Source organism: Schistocerca gregaria, chromosome 11, assembly GCF_023897955.1.
Source record: "Schistocerca gregaria isolate iqSchGreg1 chromosome 11, iqSchGreg1.2, whole genome shotgun sequence".
NCBI lineage: Eukaryota > Metazoa > Arthropoda > Insecta > Orthoptera > Acrididae > Schistocerca > Schistocerca gregaria.
Window position 1 is genome coordinate 97,452,624 of NC_064930.1, and position 7,906 is coordinate 97,460,529.

The 7,906-nt window shown below is 45.1% G+C and overlaps 1 pseudogene; it reads left to right on the forward strand.

Moving 5' to 3' along the window:
• Window positions 1–3,689: 3,689 nt before the first annotated feature.
• LOC126295517 (U2 spliceosomal RNA) lies at window positions 3,690–3,804 on the forward strand (annotated as a pseudogene).
• The last annotated feature ends 4,102 nt before the right edge of the window (window positions 3,805–7,906 follow it).

The following is a 7,906-nucleotide window of genomic DNA, read 5'->3' on the forward strand; positions in this document are numbered from 1 at the left end:
CCATTCGACTGCTCTTCCAAGTCCTTTACTGTCTCTAACGGAATTACGATGTCATCGGCGAACCTCAAAGTTTTTATTTCTTCTCCATGGATTTTAAGACCTACTCCTAATTTTTCTTTTGTTTCCTTCACTGCTTGCTCAATATACAGATTGAATAACATCGGGGAGAGGCTACAGCCCTGTCTCACTCCCTTCCCAACCACTGCTTCCCTTTCATGCCCCTTACCTCTTATAACTGCCATTTGGTTTCTGTACAAATTGTAAATAGCCTTTTGCTCCATATGTTTTACCCCTGCCACCTTCAGAATTTGAAAGAGAGTATTCCAGTCAACATTGTCAAAAGCCTTCTCTAAGTCTACAAATGCTAGAAACGTAGGTTTGCCCTTTCTTAATCTTTCTTCTAAGATAAGTCGTTGGGTCAGTATCGCCTCACGTGTTCCAACATTTCTACGGAATCCAAACTGATCCTCCCCGAGTTCGGCTTCTACTAGTTTTTCCATTCATCTGTAAAGAACTCGCGTTAGTATTTTGCAGCCGTGACTTATTAAACTGATAGTTCGGTAATTTTCACATCTGTCAACACCTGCTTTCTTTGGGATTGGAATTGTTACATTCTTCTTGAAGTCTGAGGGAATGTCGGCTGTCTCATACATCTTGCTCACCAGAAGAGTTTTGTGAGGGCTGGCTCTCTCAACGCTGTCAGTAGTTCAAATGGAATGTTGTCTACTCCCGTGGCCTTGTTTCGACTCAGGTCTTTCAGTGCTCTGTCAAACTCGTCACACAGTATCTTATCTCCCATTTCGTCTTCATCTACATCCCCTTCCATTTCCATAATATTGTCCTCAAGTACATCGCCCTTGTATAGACCCTCTCTATACTCCAGCCACCTTTCTGCTTTCCCTTCTTTGCTCAGAACTGGGTTTCCACCTGAATTCTTGATATTCATTCAAGTGGATCTCTTTTCTCCAAAGGTCTCTCTTATGTTCCTGTAAGCAGTACCTATCTTACCCATAGTGAGATAAGCCTCTACATTCTTACATTTGTCCTCCAGCCATCCCTGCTTAGCCATTTTGCACTTCCTGTCGATCTCATTTTTGAGACGTTTGTATTCCTTTTTGCCTGCTTCATTTGCTGCATTTTTATATTTTCTCCTTTCATCAATTAAATTCAATATTTCTTCTGTTACCCAAGGATTTCTACTAGCCCTCGTCTTTTTACCTACTTGATCCCCTGCTGCCTTCACTGCTTCATCCCTCAAAGCTACCCATTCTTCTTTTACTGTATTTCTTTCCCCCATTCCTGTCAATTGTTCGCTTATGCTCTCCCTGAAACTCTGTACAACCTCTGGTTTAGTCAGCTTATCCAGGTCCCACCTACTTAAATTCCCACCTTTTTGCAGTTTCTTCAGTTTTATTCTACAGTTCATAACCAACAGATTGTGGTCAGAGTCTACATCTGCCCCTGGAAATGTCTTACAATTTAAAACCTGGTTCCCAGATCTCTGTCTTACCATTATATAATCTATCTGATACCTTCTAGTATCTCCAGGATTCTTCCATGTATACAACCTTCTTTTTATGATTCTTGAACCAAGTGTTAGCTATGATTAAGTTATATTATACGAATAATTCTTTCCCTAGTCAAGCTTTGCCATGAATTTATTTCGGCCAAAATTTGATTCAGTACAACAATCACATTCACTCATCTAATTTTCAGCATTCTTTTAGAGCACCCTATTTCAAAAGTTGGTACTCTAGTTTGATCTGTATTATCACCACCCAGGTTTCATTTCCATCTAAGGCTACAAATCTCAAGTATGAAATGATCACGTCAAAATGGGTGTAAGACAGGTATGAACTATTTCACTCCTATCTATACATTGAAGGAACAATGATGGAAATAAAAGAAAGGTTCAGTGAGATTAAAAATCAAGTTTAAAGGATATCAGTAACAATATCGCTATTCTCAGTGTAAGTGGAGAAGAATTACAGGATGTACTGAATGGAATGAACAGTCTTTGGGTTCAGTATACAGATTAGAAGTAAAGTGAAGAAAGATGAAAGCAATGAGTAGCAGCAGAAATGTACATAGCATCTAGCTACTCAGAATTTATGACAACAGAGCAGATGGGGAAACGAATTTTGCTACTTGATTGAACTGAGGAAGAAGTTCATGAAATATTTGTCTCGAGCAGAGCACTGAATGGTAGTGGCTTACGGTCTATGGGAAAACCAGAAGAGAAGAGAACTGAAAAGATGTGATGCTGAAGAAAGATGTGATGCTGCAGAAGGATGTTGAAAATAAGGTGGACTAGTAACATAATGAATGAGAAGCTCTCCGCAGAATTGGCAAGCAGAGGAACTTGTGGAAGATATTGGAAAGAAGTGATAGGATGATAGGATGTGTGTTAAGACCAAAGAGAATAGCTTCTGTGGTACTACAGGGGGCTGTAGAGGACAGAAAGTGTAGGGGAAGATGGAAATAAGAATACACCTAGCAAATAAGTGAGGACATAGGATGCAACTGCTATTCTCAGGTGACTCAGGAGGGGAAATCATTGCAGGCTTCACCAAGGCTACACCACACAATTCTATTGCGCTCCTCATTCTACAGGTTTACGCCACAGCCACTGTCTGCTGTGTCAATACAGTAGAAGCCAGTTAACCTGCCATCTGACAGTTTGACCACATTCAGTAATATGGTGACACGCTGCATATTCCTGACGTGTTCGACAGTATTAGGTTGCATCCGGCAATGTAGTACCGACTATTGCTTCGGTCACCTGTCGGACAGCTTCTGTCATGTGCCATTTCTCTGCAGCAACCAAAAAGTGGTGGTTTAAAGGGTAATCACGATTAGTGCTGCTCTATATCGAAATTATAGCAGACACAGACTCTCCACATGCAAAGATAAATAATGGCACAACTACTGCCATTTCATCGCTGCCATTGATACACATTTAAATAAAGTTCCCATGGCTATTACCTGGCAATTTACAATATTTACACTACAGTTGTAATCAATTATATGCTTTCACAAATACTATACTACAACAGGGTGCATACGCTCCAGGACAACCGGGAAAAACCCAGGAATTTTTTTATGCGGGAGAAAACTGGGAAAAACACCTGAATTTTTTAGAATTCCTGGAATTTTTTGTTGTTTCAGTTTTCAGTTAAATTTTTGTAGTTTTGACTAATAAGAATTGGCACTCTACTTTAGCCCACTACTGCAATATAACTCTGCAGCAATGAAACATAAACGAGGCAAAAAAATAAAACCTAAGTTCCAAAGGAAATGCGCCATTTCCAGCAACAAAACACAGCGCACACACAAGTGTCTACAACAGAAAAATGTGTGAAAGAGTTTAGGATGAAGACTATGCAATACTTCCCAACAACAACGGTTTCATTAGGTTCCTTTGGGTAGTTACCAGCGGTCTTAAGCGCAGACGCAGTAGAGACGCATATGACCACTAACTTCTCCTGCTTATGAAACTTCCTGGCAGATTAAAACTGTGTGCCCGACCGAGACTCGAACTCGGGACCTTTGCCTTTCGCGGGCAAGTGCTCTAACAACTGAGCTACCGACGCTTCGGAGTTTTAATCTGCCAGGAAGTTTCATATCAGCGCACACTCCGCTGCAGAGTGAAAATCTCATTCTGGAAACTTCTCCTGCTTAGTTTAATATCAGCTTCTCGGCCTTTTGGCAAAGATCAAAGTGTCGTACCTGTTCTTATCAGCTTAATGCTGGTAAGGTCGGATACAAAACACACTGATATGCGATGTATTTTCTTTAGTCATTGGTCTCCCAATGCCCGATTATGACGAAGCTGCAGCGGCGGCTCTGGAACGTGGCCGGCCTGGCTGTGAGGGCAGCAACTGCTGGTGTTACTGCCGGACCCGCCCTGCGTTGAATACTTCTCCCTCTTTTTGTCCCGATTTTGACTGAGGGTTGCGAGATGCTCAGGCCCCAACTGCCCCCTGCTCGATCGAGTGGTGGCGATCTGGAGCAGACCGGTTTCGTGTGTGTCCAGACTTTGCTGTAGACACTGGAGGCACAGTTGGTAGCGACATATGACCCTCCCACTCTGCTCGCTTTCCTTTTTTTCCCCGGCCAGCTATTGTCTGGCTTTCCACCGGGGCATAACAATCTCCATCTTGCCCACAACAGGTCTTTGGGTAAAACCATATTATACTCCTGAGATAATTCTTAGTTACGTCCGCCCGAAGTGTAATGCTCCGGTGCATGGCAGGCGCTGTTGAGCAACACCTTCGCGGCTGTTTCCAATTCCTACTGAATGTGAACCTTTCCTAAGTTCCTTTCCAAGTATTACCTCAATTAGCTTAATATGGACTGATATGGACTGATTCTGCACCGAGAAGCGGTCGCCTTTATTTTCCTGAACAATGGAGCTCGTGGTGACGCTGCCATCGGAGGTCTTTCGCTGCCGGATCTGCTTCGTCACCAAGGCTGCTGGAAGGCCAACTTTTGGCGAGAACAAAGACTACTCGGCCCTTCTCCGCCACCACAGGAGGCTGCACGACCCGGAAACGAGTCCCATTTTCGAGTGTCACTTTTGCGGCCGCGCGACCTGCGGCTGAAGACGCTGCGTGCACATCTGCGGATCTGGAACCCAGCAGCCGCCACCCCCGACGCTGCCAGTCGGGGGAGAGTGAGTAGGGGACACGATGCCGTTTCCGGCACTCTGGGGCACCCAGAGAGGTCGCCTGGCCAGAGTTCACAGGCGCGACCATCGAAGCTAGTAGGACCAGTTGGGTGATTGGATTGAGGAGTTCCTAGATAACAGAATGCAGCATGTTATTCTCAATGGAGGGAAGTCTTCTGAAGTAAGAGTGATTTCAGGTGTGCCGCAGGGGAGTGTCGTAGGCCCGTTGGTATTCACAATATACATAAATGACCTGGTGGCTGACATCGGAAGTTCACTGAGGCTTTTTGCGGATGATGCTGTAGTGTATCGAGAGGTTGTAACAATGGAAAATTGTACTGAAATGCAGGAGGATCTGCAGCGAATTGACGCATGGTGCAGGGAATGGCAATTGAATGTCAATGTAGTCAAGTGTAATGTGCTGCGAAAATATAGAAAGATAGATCCCTTATTATTTAGCTACAAAATAGGTCATCAACTGGAACCAGTTAATTCCATAAATTATCTGGGAGTATGCATTAGGAGTGATTTAAAGTGGGATGATCATATAAAGTTGATCGTCAGTAAAACAGATGCCAGACTGAGATTCATTGGAAGAGTCCTAAGGAAATGCAATCCAAAAACAAAGGAAGTAGTTTACAGTACGCTTGTTCGCCCACTGCTTGCGGAGTATGGATGTAGATGTAGATGTAGAAGTAGATGCGGCGACACAGACGAGTGTTTCGCCGCGGATGGATGCAGCAACACAAACGGACGTCGCCCCGGAACCTGTAGCAATTAGAGGTGTACAGATTCCCCTTGCAGCCCGCTTGCTCCTAGCTCCTCTACAACCATTCATGCAGGTCAGTCTGCCGCAACGTAAACACAAGAGTGCGCGTGTACTGATGCATGCTGGTTAACGTGGTCGACTTGGGCTCGCGCAAGCCCGGGCTTCCTGGGTTCCCGCAGGCCTGCCAAGCTTCACGGGACCCGCTCAGCTTGCTGCGCCCAACAACAGGTGGCGCTGTCCAGCTACCATGACTAGAGTAGCCACGTAGTTAGCCCGCAGTTCATTTATTGCAACGGCAGGGGCAGCACAATGAAAAGGTCGAACTGAAAAAAAAAATTGAGAACTGGCGAACACATGCTGGTAACGAAACAGAGCACAAGTGCCACATGGGAATCGTTTTCGTGTGTTTATGAGACCGCTTCTAATAAACCGGTAGGTGTGTCTCTATGCAAACTATTTAAAAAGCTCTTAAGTACTAATTCGGAAACTTCGGGTATGTTACGACATGTGTGCAAATTTGAGAAGCAGTTCCGTGACTCGGTAAATGTCTTGAAAGAGAGCAAAGATTTAGTGGCCGAAAAGCGCGTAGAAATGTGTGCTAAGGACCTGATACCATTTAGCGGGATTTCACGGTAACCCGCAAATTATGTCAAAATCTTATGTAAGGTACTCTATTCCATGCAATGTCTGATATATTATGTAGACAGTGATGTTCCTCTTGATGGTCAAGTGTGCAAATTTTCTTCAAGATCGGAATAAAACTGTAGGTTGGTGTAGAACTGTGTAAGTAAAGTACCCTCCGCCATGCACCATTCAGAATTTTAAGCAGACAGCGCCCTTCATCCTGCTTTGAATATCAAGTGTGCCAAATTTCATCAAGATCGGAATAAAAACGTATTATTTGTCTAATTCCGTTAGGTAAAGTAACCTCTGCCATGCACCCTACGAAATTTTATGTAGACTGTGACCTTCCTCTTGGCTTCAAGGTATAGTGTGCACAATTTCATCATGATTGTATGCAATACAAACACACGGACACAATGAAAACGCACTTTTAGTTTTTCTCAAATTTTCGAATTTTCCAAAAATTGTATTTCATAAAAAGCTTGTCCTAAGAATTACGAACACAGCAAAAAGAAAATTGCTGAATTGGTTCAGCCGTTCTCGAGTTTTACGCTTATCAACACGTTTGGCAATTAATTTTTATTCATATAAATTATAAGCCCGAAATATACGTGTAAAGGAAGAATGTACAAATAAAACCCAATACTTTCTTACCTGAAATTAATATATATATATATATATATATATATATATATATATATATACACTCTTGGAAATTGAAATAAGAACACCGTGAATTCATTGTCCCAGGAAGGGGAAACTTTATTGACACATTCCTGGGGTCAGATACATCACATGATCACACTGACAGAACCACAGGCACATAGACACAGGCAACAGAGCATGCACAATGTCGGCACTAGTACAGTGTATATCCACCTTTCGCAGCAATGCACGCTGCTATTCTCCCATGGAGACGATCGTAGAGATGCTCGATGTAGTCCTGTGGAACGGCTTGCCATGCCATTTCCACCTGGCGCCTCAGTTGGACCAGGGTTCGTGCTGGACGTGCAGACCGCGTGAGACGACGCTTCATCCAGTCCCAAACATGCTCAATGGGGGACAGATCCGGAGATCTTGCTGGCCAGGGTAGTCGACTTACACCTTCTAGAGTATGTTGGGTGGCACGGGATACATGCGGACATGCATTGTCCTGTTGGAACAGCAAGTTCCCTTGCCGATCTAGGACTGGTAGAACGATGGGTTCGATGACGGTTTGGATGTACCGTGCACTATTCAGTGTCCCCTCGACGATCACCAGAGGTGTACGGCCAGTGTAGGAGATCGCTCCACACACCATGATGCCGGGTGTTGGCCCTGTGTGCCTCTGTCATATGCAGTCCTGATTGTGGCGCTCACCTGCACGGCGCCAAACACGCATACGACCATCATTGGCACCAAGGCAGAAGCGACTCTCATCGCTGAAGACGACACATCTCCATTCGTCCCTCCATTCACGCCTGTCGCGACACCACTGGAGGCGGGCTGCACGATGTTGGGGCGTGAGCGGAAGATGGCCTGACGGTGTGCGGGACCGTAGCCCAGCTTGATGGAGACGGTTGCGAATGGTCCTCACAGATACCCCAGGAGCAACAGTGTCCCTAATTTGTTGGGAAGTGGCGGTGCGGTCCCCTACGGCACTGCGTAGGAGCCTACGGTCTTGGCGTGCATCCGTGCGTCGCTGCGGTCTGGTCCCAGGTCGACGGGCACGTGCACCTTCCGCCGACCACTGGCGACAACATCGATGTACTGTGGAGACCTCACGCCCCACGTGTTGAGCAATTCGGCGGTACGTCCACCTGGCCTCCCGCATGCCCACTATACGCCCTCGCTCAACGTCCGTC